We start from the raw sequence: 17593 nt of genomic DNA on the forward strand, positions 1-17593 counted from the left end.
GGAAGCTGCAAGTCCATCTCTGCCAAAGAGAAGATGGATCATACAGGAGTTCACATCAGCTTGTAGCCTCTTTAAAAGAAAGTAGAATACTCAACAACTTGAGGAGGCTGATTTGAATGTACGAAAGGACCACAATGAATGTGTTCAGTAGCCCCTTCTCACCCCATACCCTATTATTTTCTCCAGCCAAACTGGCAGGCTCCTCTAATTGCTTTTCTATTAAAAACTACACCAATCATCAGGTGAGCTATGGAGAGAAACATATACAACACATTCCAGGGAAGACTGTGTGCTTTCTTTGAGCTAATCCCTGATATGTCCAACAACAAAAGACATAGAGAAAATTCTGTAGCTAAGATAGATTTCTGGTGTAAACCAAGAAACTTAAAACATGCTTTCTTTGATCCTTTTTTTGACTTCTGGATTCTGTATTATTCCAACATCACCCTAGTTCTAAACTTGACATGTAAATCATCCAACCATGCAGGCATGTACCCCGAAATTTTTATGGTGGTTCGCGAAAAGGCCTTATTGGTGCATTATTTAAACTGTTATGTTTATTCATATCATGATCTGATCACCATACTCAATATATCCCATATGCATGGGGGTATAGGGGTAATGATACAAAAGGTTTGCTAGGCTAGACCCTCTTTCACTCAGACTCAGTCCCCCCCCCCCCCGAAACCCCCCTGAAAAAAATTCAGCCCCCCCCCCCCCCGAAACAAAATCCTGGCTACGGGCCTGCAACCATGGCATAAAACACTTCTCAACTCTATATGCCAAAAGATAAAAGAGACAGAATTAATACCCGCCTTACTAAAATATGTTCTTTAACTAGAATTTTATTTCTTAATAAATTGATTCTTTTGTGATTAAATGGGTGATTAACCATGACTGAGCCAGGAAGCAACATTACAAGTGAAGCAGCATTCTTTAAAATGTTTTGTAATGATTAAATAATTGGGAAAGACATTCCCAGTCTGTAGACATATCACTCACAAATAATTGTGAAATACATTCAGACAGATATTCAGAAATCATCAAATATTTCTTCATCAACAGAGAGATGTCGATGTCCGCGTGATTGCGGCCAACCACACTGCAGCAACGTTAATGTCTTTAGTTAAATATTTGCAGTCCTCCAAGGTGCATCCCTTTATCCCCCTTCAGATGGCCTTGCAGGAATTGCACCCTTGCCTAGACACAAAGCCACAGAAATGAAACAAAGTCTGCTCTTGCAGCAGCAGTTTAGCTACTGGAAAGGTGTCATTGCAGTATAGCTACAGTTCTCTTTGCCACACCGAGGAGATTTTTTTTGAGAATTATGAAGAAAATGCTTAGATATCCTTCATTCCATTGTTATTTGTTATATTTGTTATTATTTTAAAATCATCTTTCACCAAAAACTGTGGAACCAGAAGTGTTTTGGATTTTGCATCTTGGACATAGGACCCAAATCTAAACATGAAATTCATTTATGCTTCATATGTACCTTATACACATAGCCTGGAGGTGATTTTATACACAATATTTTTAATAATTTTGTACATGAAGTAAAGTTTGTGTACAATGAACCATCAGAAAAGCAAAAGTGTCATTGTCTCAGACATTCATGTGGGCAATTTTAGAATTCAGAATTTTAGATGAGGAATTCTCATCAAGTTAATTAAAAGTTTGAAAAACATAAGCATTATGATTCAAACAATGTGCACAAGGGTTGCTGTAAGTTTTCTGGGCTGTATAGTCATGTTCCAGAAGCATTCTCTCCTGGCATTTCACCCACATCTATAGCAGGCATCCTCAGAGGCTGTGAGGTTTGTGAGGTGACAAGGTTTACTCAGAGATTTCTTTTGAGATGGAAACCTACTTAGGCTATAGTTATTAAAGACTCAATTCTGATTTTATTTATATAGGAATTCTAGTTAATTTTAATCTTTATATCTCTCTCTCAGACAGACACACACACTTAACATTTGTTGTTTTAAAACTCGGGGACCTGTCCAAGTCCCTTGTGAACTTCATGTTCTGAGTCACTTGGGTGTTCAATAGCTGACCTTTATCAGATTGGCATCTGACTAAGAATTGGCAGGTCATTCTGTTAAAGATAAACGTATGCACTCTGGTCCCATTAGGGAGCGGAGAAAATGATGTTTAATTTTTGATTTTTCTCTATTTTTCCAAATATGTTATACAAATGCAAAATAGATTTAGTTATCATCACTACTGCTTTGTTTAAAATATTTTGGTTAGGTAGTAATTCAACTAGAATGATATCTATATGGCATCAGTTACATGTTTTTCAGAGAGAGAGGGAGATCATCATGTGATAGTTTGAGTGTAGAACTGGAACATCAGGAGACTGGATTCTGAATTCCCACTCAAGTGTGCAAACCCAGCGGGGTGACCCTAAAGGAAGGCAAGGGAAAACTTGCCAAGAAAACCTCAGGGTGGCCATATTTTGGAGTTGATTTGAAGGCACTTAACTATGAGAAATATATTCGTCCCTACCTATATGGACCAAAAAAAGAGAGAAGCCATTAAGATTAGTCAACAGGATCAGCCGTTATACGGTTCAGAAAGCCTTGATACAAAGCTGGATACCATTCCATTATCCAGGCGGAGGCCACAAGGGGGTGCTAGACAGAGAAGAATAGTCCATTATAAGGGGGGGGGGGGGAGAGATTGAAAGAGTAAAACCATTTCCCCTGTTTTCTTATTATTCCCCCCTCCCCACTCATGTCGCTGCCATCAAAATAATCATTGTTTATGATACGGGTAGGTGGGGGGGGGGGGAGAACCAGTGAAAATGGGGAAAATTGTTTTCTTCCTTCAATGCCCCCCTCCCCATAAAATGGACTATCCTTCTCTATCTAGGCCCCCTTTTGGAGTCTGCCCGGATAATGGAACAGTACTGAAAGCTGTTTTGTGCTTGTGTCTTCTGTGCACTGAGATGTACCTTCCGCTAGATAACCAAGTGTCTCTTACAACTATAGCCAATTTTTAAAAATCACATTTGAACTGAAACTCTTACATGGTCCAATAACCTTATTCAGATAGAGTACTCCAAACTTGCTGTCTTAATTAGATTGTGAATTAAGGATCTAGGCAAGAATCAACATGAATTACAGCATTGTCTTAGAATTACCTTATTCAACAGGAAAATGAAGACAACTCTATAGCAGAAAAATCTAGTTAAAAGAACTGTGATCCCTTTCTGTTCTATGATTCTGTGCTATTATGATAAAGAGCAACAGACAGGGACCAAAATGCCATTTCTAAATCTAAATAAAGGCAATGTTATGTTGGGACAGTTAACGCATAATGCTAATAGATTTTGCAGACCAAATTCCTGAACTTCTTCCTTTGACTTTTGATGACCCCATCTATGCTGGAAAAGGTAGATTCAATAATTTCAGCTCGTGCATCCTGCCTTTAGAGCTCAGCTAAACAAAGGTAAACAAACATGCAAAGCTAAAAAAAAATGGAATGGGAGGGGAACTGTAAAATACTGCAAAAGCTACAACAATCTCTTATTTGTATTTATATCAGTCATATAACAGGTTGCACATCAACAAATGGTAAGGTCATCTATGAACTGAACTATTTAATACTCAAAATCTATTAGTAAATTGACATTTTTTGAAACTGCATATCCAAAAAATGCTTTGTCTTCTCACAATTTTTGCCTTTTCCAACAGCACATTGTACAGAGCCACATCTCTACAAGATATACGTGTACAGAAAAATAAACAAAAACACATATTTCTATATGTGTTTATGCTTCACATATTAACCTACTGCAATTAATTATCTGCTTTGAAATATATGCTTTTTTATTAGAGAAAATAATACTACTAACCTTTTAAGGAAGCCTTCTACAGAGCCAAGGACATAACTACAGTTCACTGGTATCAGACACAATGCAATGTCCTGAAATCAAGCCCAGAGCTTTGCCAGTGCAGTCCTGCCCAATTTCAAAGTTTTCTTCCTGCACCCACAACTGCCATTAGTTTGTGTAGCAGATAATGAGATGACCTTGCCAATATAATAGCTCCTCCTTTGCTCTACCTAGTGGCTTGAAATACTTTATTTTGCCAGTCTGTTCTTAAATGTGTTTGCCTGCGTACTTCATTTTCAATAGAAGTTACATAGTTAATTAAAAACAACACTCAAGGATTAGGGATAGCTGACCTGACGGCAGTAAAGGTGTTGTTTTTTAAAGTAAAGTGTCCAAGCCCTTTAAAACTAGGGGGGGGGGGGGTTGTAGGTTTATCATCCAGTGAGTAGGACTTTGAGAAATCCAACGGTCTCTTGACAAAGGGCTTGTGCTCATTATGGGAACAGGTCTCTCACACAAACAAATGTCAAAATATTCTACATAGTACATTTGCTTCAGTGCCTTTGAGAGTATAACATTTCCAGAATCCCCAGGCAGTCTGGTCAAAAGAATTATGGGATTTGCAGTCCAAAACACCAATTCAACAGGACCAGTGCCAATTGCTTCACAAATTTACATCAAACAAAATATGTCCGCTTTAGAAAATTTCTAGATTACTATTTTGAACATTTACACTGAATTTGTTAAATCCAATTAATTTTCATCTAAATTAATAGGGAAATGAATCTACCAGGCACCTAACAAATTGTGCGGTAACCTCAGTTACTTCTCAGGCCCCTTTTACACAACTGTATTAAATCCATACTATCTGCTTTGAACTGAATTATATGGAAGTGTAGACTAAGATAATCCAGTTCAAATCAGATAATGTGGAATTTCTGCTTTGACAACCTGGCAGGGGGGTTGGACTAGATGGCCCACAAGGTCTCTTCCAACTCTATGATTCTATGCTTATCTGGCAGTGTAAAAAGACCCTCAGAGTAGAGCAGGGAAATGATTTAGCATTTTGCTTTCTCCAACCCCACCCCTACTCTGTGTTACGCCACTTCAAAGGCAAAGTTGATTTTTGCTGACTTTAACATATTTGTGTTTACACTGCTCTTTGTACCAAATAGATTCTGCAAGATTCTCCTAGCTCTCCCAGCAAAACACAGCAAAATTCTCTCGTGAGGATTCCTTCTTTCAGTAAAAGGCATTAGGCCAAGCTAAGCTTTTCTATAGACTGAATGAGAGAAGAAACAGTCATGTAAGGGTCTCTTATCTCCTTGCAATCCTCTATGATCCTTGAAAATCTATTGTTGAAATTTGAGGGGTCTACTAATATAAAGAAGGAGTACAGGCCAGAGGGGTGAAAGTAGTGGTCAAAGCCTCTTTGGAAGAAGGCAACATTCCAACTTGTCTAAAGGAAGCAGTTGTGAGACCCATATCTAAAAAGCTATCCCTGAACCCTTCCATAATGGATCACTATCAGGCAGTGTCCAACTTCCCCTTTTTGAGCAAGGTTTTAGAGCATGGGGTGGCCTCCCAGCTCCAGGGATTTCTGGATTAAATTATCTAGATCTATTTCAATCTGGTTTCATGCCTGGCTTTGGAACAGAGACAACTTTACTAGCCTTGGTGAATGACCTCTGCAGAGAGCTCTTAGACAGGGGGAGTGTGTCCCTGTTGGTTCTCCTGGACCTCTCGGCAGCTTTCAATACCATTGGCCATGATATCCTCCTGGGTTGTCTTGAAGGGATCGGTCTGGGAAGCAATGTTTTACAGTGGTTCTGTTCCTTCCTGGAGGGCCATACCCAGAAGATGATGCTGGGGGACCTCTGTTCGAACCCCTGGCCATTGTCCTGTGGGGTTCCTCAGGGCTCTGTTTTGTCCCTTGTGCTGTTTAATATATATTTTGTTTTATTTATTTATTTACAGTATTTATCTTCTGCCCTTCTCACCTCAAAAGGGACTCAAGGCAGATCACAGAACACATATCCAGCAAACATTCAATGCTGTTATACACTGACAAGACAAACAACTCTACAGAGACAGAGATATATATAAGCTTTCCCCTCTTTGGCATCTTGGAGGCTTCTGCTCAATTCCAGCCATAGGAAGGGGGGGGGGGGGGTGTGGTTGCTCCATCTTCCCTGCCTAAGAGCTTTGTTCGTAAACTTCCTCCTTGATCAAATCGCCAGAATTTTTCTAGCATTTTCTTATGGGTGCCTTAAATACCTCCTCGATTTAAAGCAGTATTTGTTTACTCCCATTTGCTTTCAAACTGCTAGGTAGGCAGAAGGTATCCTAAAGACCAGGAGCTCACTCCAACCCAGGCTTCACACTGTCAACCTTTCAATTGGCAAGATTTACTGCAGCTGGCATTTAACCTGCTGGGCTAAAGCCTGGCCCTAGATACATGGAACCACTGGGAGAAATCATTCAGAGCTTGAGAGTTGGGTGTCACCTAGATGCAGATAACACCCAACTCTAGTACTCCTTCCCACTTAAAGCCAAGGAAGTTTCCTGGCCCTAAACCAGTGTCTGTCATCAGTAATTGACTGGATAAGGGCAAACAAGTATGTATGTGTGTGTGTGTTAATTTTAACTAATTTCTTTAAAACCATGATATTTAATTTTGTTTTAATGTTTATATAGTTGTAGATTTTAAATTGTATTGAAGTGTTTTTTAATGTAAGCCACTTTGAGTCTTCTAGTGGAGGGAAAAGGTGGGGTATAAATAAACAGGAGGAGGGGAGGGGGGAGGGGGAAGAGGGGGAGGAGGAATGAGGATTCCTGAACAGCAACTTCCCACCTTCTGCTGGTGGAGCTATTCTATGCAAAATGTGTAATTCTCTCTCACAGAATAAAACTCAGAATCTAATCCATAAAATAAAAGATTCCAGACCATGTTCATATCCATTTATACCCCAGTACTGCATTTTATCATGAGAATGCAAATCTGCTTGTTTTATTGTGACACGTGAGCAAATATTATCATAACCAAATTTTTCCATTCTTATTTGAAGTGTTCTGCTAAGAAAAAAAAATATTTCTGGTGATGTCACATTGGAGCCCAGTTTTCTTCCCTGATAGTCAAATGAGGAATCTAAATGAACACGATGCAACTCCGTGTATCCCTCCCCCCCCTCCCCCCCCCCCCCCGGTGCTGTTTGAATGTGACACCAGTTCTACATAACACTGAAATTGTTTCAAATCAATCATTAACTTTATGTCTAGCTTATGTCCAAACTGATCCTCTTAAATAAAAATGTGATTGACCATCAAATTAAGAAAGGAAAAACAGATGGTATGCCTGCACAATACCATAATATATAGAAGTGCATACTAGTTTTGATTTCTTATAATAGTTTGTTTTTTCACTCTATAGCTACTCTGCAGAGGTGAGAACCTCAAGTGTCTTTATAAATACAACAACAGGTACTTCACAAATAGAATGATGAAACCATATTTTCTAGTGTGGAAGAGCAGAAGGTGAGAAAATGAGCAGATCAAAGCCTGATGTGATTCTTGATAAAAATATTTCTTCTGCAGTAATAACAAAATAGCAGACTCCAGCAAACTCCAGCATTATATCTAGGAAAGGATAGTGCTACAGATTGTAGTAGTGCAACAAAATGGAAAAGACCTCTGACCTTGAAGACTTGCTATGATCCAGTATACAAGTTTTGGCCTTGATACATTGCTGTCTACCTCAGTACAAAATAATTGCATGCTCATTAAAAAAATAATTCCAATAACTCTAAGCATTTCGATATCTGCAGTGGATATATTGCCATTTGGGGTACAGTTCTTTGACGTGGATATTATTCAGAAACATATCAATCATTCCATGTTTTTAAGATAAAAGCATTTCTAATCAAGTGTAAGCACCGCTCTGTAACAGTCTCAAACTCATAAATCATGGTTCAGAATTAAAAAATTCAAACTAGTACTTCAGAAAAATGAAAATCCTCAGCTGTTCTAGAATTAATTGAGTTTCTTTTATACTGTCAGCAAAACCAATTCCAAAGTCAGGTGATATGTTATTCTCTCTTTCAGCCTGAGATGCAGGAACAAAGTAATAAGCCTTTGCAGTTTAATATATGAGCCCAAGGAAGTTAGCGGATATCTGTTTGTGCCGCTGGATATCCTTGTCCTTCTTTCTCTCCAAAGACAACTACCTCTATCTTCCAAATGTGGGTTAGAGTGGGATATGATGCAGGGGACTGCACTTGGTGAGCAGCATTGGTGAGGTCACCTTGCATTCAGGAACATGCCCTCTGCCCGTGGAGGTGCCCAGTTAGATCCAAGCCATACTCTTGTGTACTGGACACAATATTTGTGGCTTACTTCACAAACACTGGGCCCAATATGCCCAAGCAGAGCTGATCCTTCTCGCATGGATAGGGTGAGTGATGTGCAGACTAGGTCACATAACACTGAAGTAGCAAAACAATTGTAATTAGTAAAGTAAAGGTAAATGTTTTCCCCTGACATTAAGTCCAGTCCTGTCTGACTCTGGGGTTGGTGCTCACCTCCATTTCTAAGCCAAAGAGCAGGGTTGTCCGAAGACATCTCCAAAGTCATGTGACTGCATGGAGCATTGTTACCTTCTCGCCAGAGTGGTACCTATTGATCTGCTCACATTTGCATGTTTTCAAACTGCTAGGTTGGCAGAAGCTGGAGCTAACAATGGGAGCTCATGCCGCTCCCCGGATTCAAATCTGCAACCTTTTGGTTAGTAAATTTAGCAGCTCAGCGGTTTAACCCACTGTGCCACCGGAGGCTCCTTGTAATTAGTAATAACAAAGAATTAACAGTCATGGGGAATTGGAATAACAGGACATCACACATGCACAGTTGTGGAAAGGGGATGTTGATGAATAAGAAAATTAGAAAACATAAGGCCACAACTTTTATCAGCTACAGCTTCAGAGGCAATTGTCACCATGGAAGGGAACAGTTTCAGGCATTGACTAATCCCCTTTGTTAACGAAGAATGTGAAATCCAGGCCACTGCCAAACCAATAATTAACTTTGACATGTATAGATGATGGGGGTGGGTGTGACACAACCCCATGGGGCCACCCTGTCCTACCCATCACAGAGGAGGGGCAGAAAGCACCTGGATATGCCACCATTGAGGATGTTTCCACACCTTCACCCCCAGGTTCCCAAATGGACCCCCATATATCATTCCCAATGGTTATGTTCCTCTGGATCCTGCGTTCACGATTCATGCAAACCACTGTGAAACATAGAGATAATTTTCTGCGCAGCACAAAAACAGAATAGTTCAGTATGTTTCAGCACACTTTTGATGCAAAACTCAAATGTGCATATGTGAAATGGGAAAAAAACAGGTTAGGTAAGCCTCGTATAAGTAAACAATTTTGAAGCTTCTAGAGACCTATTTGAAAGCTATTTCTGAAATGTGACTCACATTTTCTGTTCTTTTCTTTCACCAGCCTTCATATTACTTTTGATTTCCATTTTGATGACCAAACATATAGATCTGAGTGGTTTTGTTTAATATGCTGGGAAGAACTGGTAAGAAAAGCTCATCTGCTTTCTCTTTTTTTCTGTTTTGTGGTTCATGCTCCATAAGGGATTCTATGGGCAGCTGCCGTGTACTTTGTCTGTAGCTACAATAGGATGGGCTAGAATACATTCCTGCTCTTTCTAGGCTTAAGGTTTTTTTTATTGTTTACTCTGCTACAACCCAACAGATTTTCTGGAGTTATTTTTTTCCCTAGCTTTTCTTTGCTATCCTCCCATCATTGATGCTGCTTTTAAAAAAACACCATTTCCACCTAGACAAAGAATAAGAAAGAAAAAAGGAGGTTGAGAAGGCATAAAAATTGCTTCTTTGAATAGAATCAAACTATTCAGAACAATAAAAATAATATAAGGCTGCTGACATGGTACAATTGAAACAAAACAGTACCTGTTAAAAGCCCTTTCTTTCAAAATGTTTAATTCTCAAAGCCTGTTTTTGTCTGCTGATGGAAGGACATAAAGAAGGTGAGTTTCAGAGTCTAGGAGCAGTCAGTGACATGACCCCATCTTGGATCCCCATACACCATGCTATAAAGACAATGGAGCAGAAAGAATGGTTTTTCCTAGGATCTCAAGATACCCACTTAGCCAGTTAAGGTCACGCCACTTCAAAATGTCATACATATTATGTTTTGTGTCTCTCTCTCTCTAGAAAGATTATAGAAAGATCATAATAAGGACAATGGTTGTCACCACACCTTGTATCTGAGACAATAAATTGGTCCTTGTTTCCAATAGATTCTGCATCCACAGATTCTACCATCATTATCTTGAGAATATTTTTGAACATCCAAAAAGCAAACTTGACTGTGCCATTGTATTTAATGGGACTTGAATGTGTGTGTGTGGGGGGGGGGGGGTGTCCTGGAACCAAACCCTAGTAAGATACCAAGGACCCATTGTAATGTGGGGATTTGTAAGTCACCATAATGTAATGGGTTTGCTGGGCGGGCATGTGTCAGCAGCTGATTGGCTAAGCCAGTCAGGAGCCAGAATTCTGATTGGCTACTGTCTCTAGCTTGCTGCTGAGTGAAACGGTTTTAACTGCCACTTTCACCTCAGAGAGTGAAGAGAGTACTGACTAAAAACAGTCAAGAAGGAAATAGCTGCCAACTCTCTGAAGTGTGATTTTTTATAAAGCAAATGTTGCATATTTAAAGACTGTTTAAAGGGACTGTTTATTCCCTCTGTTCTCTGCGTGAATTTAGAGAGACTGCTGTATATATTGTTGTTTTATATGAACTTTTGAACAAAAGTAAAGATACTGTTACTTGTTGCAGGGTATATTTTGGTTCAGAAACTGTGGTAAAGCTTCTGCTTATTTACATTTACAACCTCCAGCATGTAACACATTACAAATAATGGTGTGACCTATAATTTCTTACTGGGGAGCAGTAATGTGGACATAACACTTCCTTTGCAAATATTCATGACTAGTAACACTGTACATTTTCAATAGAATGAGTTACATCTTCTTGTAACATTTTCCATCACATTTTGTGTGGCATTTGAGAGGATATTACTGGTCAGCTTTTAAGTAATTACATGACTTCCCCCTTCTTCCTGGAAAAAGAACTGAAGGATAATGAACAAAGAAATAAGAAACATTACTGGGGCTGTAATAAGTTACACATAGAGAATGATTAATAGCAAGTATTCCCCCCTCCAAGTATTCTAATTAAATAATTATTTTCCTTTTAAGTGTCACTTTCAATTTTTTGTCTGCCAATTATAAAAATGGGATTTTTGGGGATGGAAACACTTCATCACAAAGGCTCCCATGAATTATGAAACAATACAGTCCAAGCAGAATTTAAAATTCTGTTCCTCCAAGTAATTTCAGTTAATTGATCTACTGAGGGCAGCTGCAAAAGGATAGGGTAAGGGGCTAGAAAAATGTAATGAGAAGGAAGGAAGGAAAGAACTTTATCCACTCTCTTTCCTCTGTCACCTTTTCTCTGCCTTCTGTCTCTATGTGCCACTCTCCATGTAACCTTTCAACTACAATTATTCCTGATATTTTTCTCAATAGTTGGGTGAGACAAGAAGAAGACGTGGTTCTGGGTTTTACATATCTTACTCATACTAAGCTTTTCAGCATCGGACAAGTCATATATTGAAACGTAATCAGCAATCACTTCCAGAAATTGTTACAAGCACGAACAATGCATTGTACACTACATTAACTCTGAGAAATTAAATGATCCACATATAATTATATCTTGTGCTCTATTGCTCTCTATATCATCTGTGAAAAAGACACTGGAGCTGAATTAAACAGATAGGAACTCAGGCAACAAAAGCGGCAATGGTGCAAATTTGGTTCCAGCGTATTCAAAACTCAGCCTCCATGACAGGTTATGCTTTAATTATATTTGAAACCCATAATTCTTCCAGAATGCTCAGAGCAGTAAAGTACTGTAGCCCAAGCTCAAAGATCTGGTGTCTTGAGATGCTTTGACAAGAGAGAGAGTGTATGTGTGTGTGTGTGAGAGAGAGAGAGATAACACAGTCATCCTTGTTCTGTCTGAGGGCTCTTCTACACAGCCATATAGCCCAGAATATCAATTTATTAATATTTATTTTCCACATTTATATACCGCCCCTCTCAGCCCAGAGGCGACTCGGAGCAGTTCACAACTGGCAACAATTTGATGCCTCAACAATTATAACAAATAAAACAATCATAAAATACTATTAAAAACATTAACAAACAATATAAGTATATAAAAACTGCACAAAGCCTTAAAAACATCATCTTGAGCATTTCCATGTCAAGTCATTATTCAATTGCATCATCAAGTGGTTCCATGATATTGTATAACTATGCCGTATTTGGGAAGGCCTGCTCAAAAAGCCAGGTTTTCGCCTTTCTTCAAAAAGTCAGGAGGGGGGGGGGTGATCTTATATCCCTATAAGATCCACAGTTCCACAGTTGAGAGGCCACCACTGAGAAGGCCCTGTCTCTCGTCCCCACCAAATGCATCTGTGAGGAAGGCGGGACCGAGAGCAGGGCCTCCCCAGAAGATCGTAGCATCCTAGATGGTTCATGAGGAGAGACACTTTTGGATGGGTAAGTTGGGCTGAAACCCTTTAGGGCTTTATAGGCTAAAGCCAGCACTTTGAATTGTGCCCAGAAGCAAACTGGCAGCCAGTGGAACTGGCACAACAGAGGAGTTGTGAGCTCCCTGCACGCCGCTCATGTTAGCAACCTGGCTACTGCCCGTTGGACCATTTGCAGCTTCCAAAGAGTCTTCGAAGGCAACCCCATGTAGAGCACATTGCAGTAGTCTATTCGAGATGTAACCAGAGCGTGAACTACCGTGGCCAAGTCAGACTTCCCAAGGTACGGGCACAGCTGGTGCACAAGTTTTAACTGTACAAATGCTCCCCTGGTCACTGCCAAGACCTGGGGTTCCAGGCTCAGCGATGAATCCAGTATCACACCCAAGCTGCAGATAATTCACAATATCTGCATATAATTCAATGTGATTGTTATACAGCTGTGTGCAAGGAGCCTGAGCTTCTGACAATTTGCAGAGCTGCTGAAAGAAAACCAAAATTTCTAAACAACAATAAGTATAGCATTGTGAGCTACACATATGGCATTGCAAACATATTGCCATGGTGTGGTCATGAGTGGACAATTATTACTCTTACTCTACAAAAGCCTTGTTTATGGTGGGAATTGAAAATGTGAGGACTGGTTTATTGATCTGGATCAAGATATTTACCTTCATATTTTTGGATTCTTCTTGTATGTTTTGCACAATTGGGGGACTGTCGTCATAAGCCCCTGCACCACACCACCTGTTGTGGTATTTTATCCCACAGCAACCTTGAAAAGGAACTTGTGTTGTTTTAATTATACTAGTTTATTCTAGAGAGTTTCAGTAACAGACCCATTCTTAAGCATTCAGTACTGCCCCTGCTTATATGGTAGAGATTATAAACGGTCGAAGACTTGCCAGAGCTTTAAAATATCACTTATTTGCGCTACAACCCCCAGAAACTTCCAATTAGACAAGATACAGTCATTGGTTGTTAGGTATTGTTACTTCTCCTTCGCAGCCACATAGGACAGCCACTGCAAATAAAAAATGCACACCTGACATTTCTTAGAAAGTCAATATGTAGCAGTATTCTTCACATGATTGGCGAATATGACTCTGACCTTTAAAGCTAAGGGAGAAATCTGATATTTTTTCCAGGATTTGTTTGGGAGGGAAAGAGGGACTTGCATACCGTTCTTACAATTTCAGTCCTTTGGAGGGGGGCAGGGTGAACATTGTTTTTCTGACAGTACCCTATAATTAATCTTCTTCTTGACGAAGTATTTTTCAGACTCTTTGGAGTCATTCTGATGATGAATCAATTTGTGTGACAATTCCAGCTCTATGATTAATCACATAAGACAGTTAACCTTCTCTGGTCTCCCTAAGCTAGTCAGCTGCCCACAGATAGTATGGAGAATGTGATTCCAGTCACCTCCACTGCTCCAACAAAATTCAAATGGCATTCTTCTCAGATAAGATCTATGGAAAGAGGAAGTGATACTAAGTGGTCATTGACTCATGCTAATTTCCTGGTGACTTCTGAGAGGAAAAAAAAAAGAACTGCCTATCAAAAATCAGAGGAGGATGGCACCCAGATACAGTAGTGTACTCAGTCTTTGAAGTCTCTTTCATATTTGCGCATTATTTTGAATGCAGGAATTGGTTTTATGAATTTTGAAAATTCTGAAGTCTGTTCGCTCTGAGTGAGTTGATCTCATCTTCTTGTAATTTGCTCTTTTTCTATACAATTTTTATTGCAAAATATATGTGGAACAGGGAAAGGTACAAGAGTAGATATAGAACAGGGGCATTTTTAACATCCTGCATCTTTGTCTTCTTCCATTTTGTGTTATCTAATACAAAAAAGATCTCTATGATGTTAAAAAGGAAAAGAAAAGGAAAAAAAAGATAACATTTATTTCCTATCTAAAACAAAATCAGGTATAAAGTGTTTTGAAACAAAGGAGATAGAAATGTTGGGAATTAGAAGATAGAAAGCCCTAACCAACACTTCCGGTCATGTCTCTGCTGACTGCTTCATAATAAACTATTCTTTTTGTCATAAAACTTATCTCTTGTAGATTAACTTTCCAAAATCCCTTAGATATAATTGCGGAACCTGCTATTCTTGTCACCAAATTCTCTATTTTGCTCTTGTTATTCCTACATCTGAGTATATTGGTGTTGTCTGCTGGGCAGTATCTATTCTGATAGCCTCCTTCATTTTGGGTTCATCCAGATACACCAATTTCCATCCTCCACCAGATATATCTTGGACTTTAACAGAAGTCCTAACCATTAGCGGTGAGGGAAAATAGGACTAGATTTTGGAAGGCTTCTCCAGGTATTATTCCTCACTATGGCTAGATCTACACTGTCATATAATACAGTTTCAGAATGCAGATTAACAGTTTTGAACTGGATTATATGGCAGTGTAGACTTATGAAATCAAATTCAATGCAGTTAATGTGAATTCTTAAATTGCATTACATAGTAATATAGGGTCCCTTCCACACAGCCATATAATCCAGAATATCAAGGCAGATAATCCACAATATCATATTTGAACTGGATTATCTGATTCCACAGTGCCATATAATCCAGTTAAATGTGGATTTTATACAGTTGTGTGGAAGGGGGCACAGATACAGCCTATGTAACAACAAATTGAGTTACTACCAAGGGAAGGCAAAAAAATCCAATTTGTTTTTTTTTTATAATCATCTTTATTGATTTTTTTATAAACAATTACATCATTCAAAAAAAGAAAAAAAAACAAACAAACAAAGGAAAAAAAGAACCGAGTTACACACTTACACTTGCATCCTGATACATATATACCTAAACAACTATCTCTCCTGTGCAGTACAGCTAGATCGGGGAAAGTGGGAAAGGGAATATGGGGAACGGGATAAGGGGGGGAGGGCTTAACACTGGGTAAGAAGTAACAACAAACATCACATTGGGGCCTTACACAAACTACGACTATCAACAAAACAATCAACAAAACATATTGACTTCCCAACATTCCACGGGGTCATGTAACTTGTAAGTCTATTTCATTTACTTATTTATTTTTCTGACCATCTTCCCGAACCTTAAAGCAGAACATTCTTCCTGTTTTTCAGGTATTCCTTTAAGGGATGCCAGTTTATTTTCCTTTTCTTGCTGGTTTCGTACAGAATGTTTGCTAGAGTGTCCATTTCCATGTAATCCCCAATTTTTATGCACCAGGCCTCCATTGTTGGGAGTTCCTTGGATTTCCACTTACTTGCAAACACTGTTCTAGCTGCGGCTGACAAATGATATAGCAACATCTCCTTGTTTCTATCTAACTCAAAATCTATTAAATGCAGTAAATAATATTCTGCCTTGAGTTCGAATTTTACTTGCAGAATTCCCTGCACCTGTAAATGTACCTCTCTCCAGAAGCTCTTTACTTTTTTACATTGCCACCAAACATGATAATACGTGCCCACTTGTGTGCCACACTTCCAACACTCATTGCTAACTCCTTTATAGAATTTTGCCAATCTTTGGGGGGTAAGATGCCAGCGAAAAAATTTTTTTTGCCAGCTTTCTGTTATGTTCATTGATTTTGCAAACTTTATTTTTTCCCTCCAGATAATTTCCCATTCCTTTAGCAAAATAGAATGTCCCAAGTCCACAGCCCAGGAGACCATGTTTTCCTTAATGAGTTCCGTCTCTGTTTCCCACTCCAACAGTTTTTGGTATAGGGATTTTATCAGTTTTCTATCCTTCCTCAGGATTCCATCCCAGAATGACTCCTGTTGTGTAAAATCATGTTTCTTATCTTCCTTGTAGCAATCAGTAATTTGGATGTACTGGAACCAAGACAGGTTCTCATCCAGCTTCCTCAGCGCTTCCAATGATTTTAACTTCCAGTGGCTTCCCTCCTTCTCTAGTAATACCTTATACGTATGCCATCTATCCTTAGGAAACTCTCTCTTGTGGGCCGCCTCTAACGGTGAAAGCCACAATGGCGTTTTGGTGTACATTCTGTCCTTATACCTGTCCCAGACCTTTAATAAAGCGGATCTGACAAAATGGTTCGAAAATTTTTTCTCAATCTTAGATTTCCCGTGCCAGAGATAGGCATGCCAGCCTCTCCTTAGGTCGTGGCCCTCCAAATTTAGCAATTTCTTTTTTTTTAGAGTAGCCCAGTCTTTCACCCAGGTCAAGGCGCAGGCATCATAATATAGCTGCAGGTCGGGTAAGCTAAGCCCCCCTCTCTCCCTCCCGTCTATCAGAATCTTATATTTGATCCTCGCTCTTTTTCCGTTCCAAATAAACTTCAAGATATCCTTTCTCCATTGGGAGAAGCAATATTTTGTTCTCAATATGGGGATCATTTGGAATAAGTAAATCATTTTAGGGAGTATATTTGACTTGACTATCGCTATTCTGCCCGCCAAACTTAAATTCCATTGTTTCCAGCTCACTAATTTCTTACCAATCTCCTTCCATACGGGTTCATAATTATTTTTTACCAACTGCGAGTTACTTGCCGTTAGATGGACTCCTAAATATTTCACTCTATTGGTGACCGAGTATTGTGAGATCTTTTGCAGTTCTTCCCTCTTGAATATGTCCATATTTTTTGTGAGAATTTTTGTCTTAATTTTGTTAACTCTCAGACCTGCAACTATGCCATACTTGTCTATTTTATCCTTCCATTTAGTTATCGTTTCCAGGGGGTTTTCTATTATGCAGACTAAATCATCTGCGTAGGCCTTCAGCTTGAATTCGTCCTTTCTGATTTTTGCCCCTCTCAAGTCCCCATCTTCCCTTATCCTTTCTAGCAAAAAAAAATCCAATTTGTTGATTTGCTTGTATGATACCCTTTTATGATACCTCCAAAGTCTCCCACTGACCATTCACTTTCTTAGGTATATATATGAAGGTGTAAACCTGTAATCCACATGCAATTAAAATAACTTATATCTGTAATAGAGAAATCTGTAATGTGTCCAACCTTGTAACATTAGGATTCAAACCAGGCAGCCAACACTTTATTATAAGGGTTAGGGCTTTTGTCTTCCTTGTTTAATTACTCCAGTCATTTTGTTTTGT

At 39.1% G+C, this 17593-nt stretch overlaps 1 protein-coding gene across 1 annotated transcript in view; it reads right to left on the minus strand.

The window, feature by feature from the left end:
* The window catches only part of ESR1 (estrogen receptor 1), a 263932-nt gene extending 259941 nt beyond the window's left edge, over nt 1–3991 (minus strand). Inside the window, exon 1 of the mRNA XM_060753574.2 lies at nt 3863–3991. The gene's annotated coding sequence lies outside the window, so the exon portion shown is untranslated. The remainder of the gene's footprint in view (nt 1–3862) is intronic.
* Nucleotides 3992–17593: the final 13602 nt, after the last annotated feature.

The sequence above is a fragment of the Anolis sagrei genome, chromosome 1, assembly GCF_037176765.1.
Source record: "Anolis sagrei isolate rAnoSag1 chromosome 1, rAnoSag1.mat, whole genome shotgun sequence".
NCBI classification, from domain to species: Eukaryota; Metazoa; Chordata; class Lepidosauria; order Squamata; family Dactyloidae; genus Anolis; species Anolis sagrei.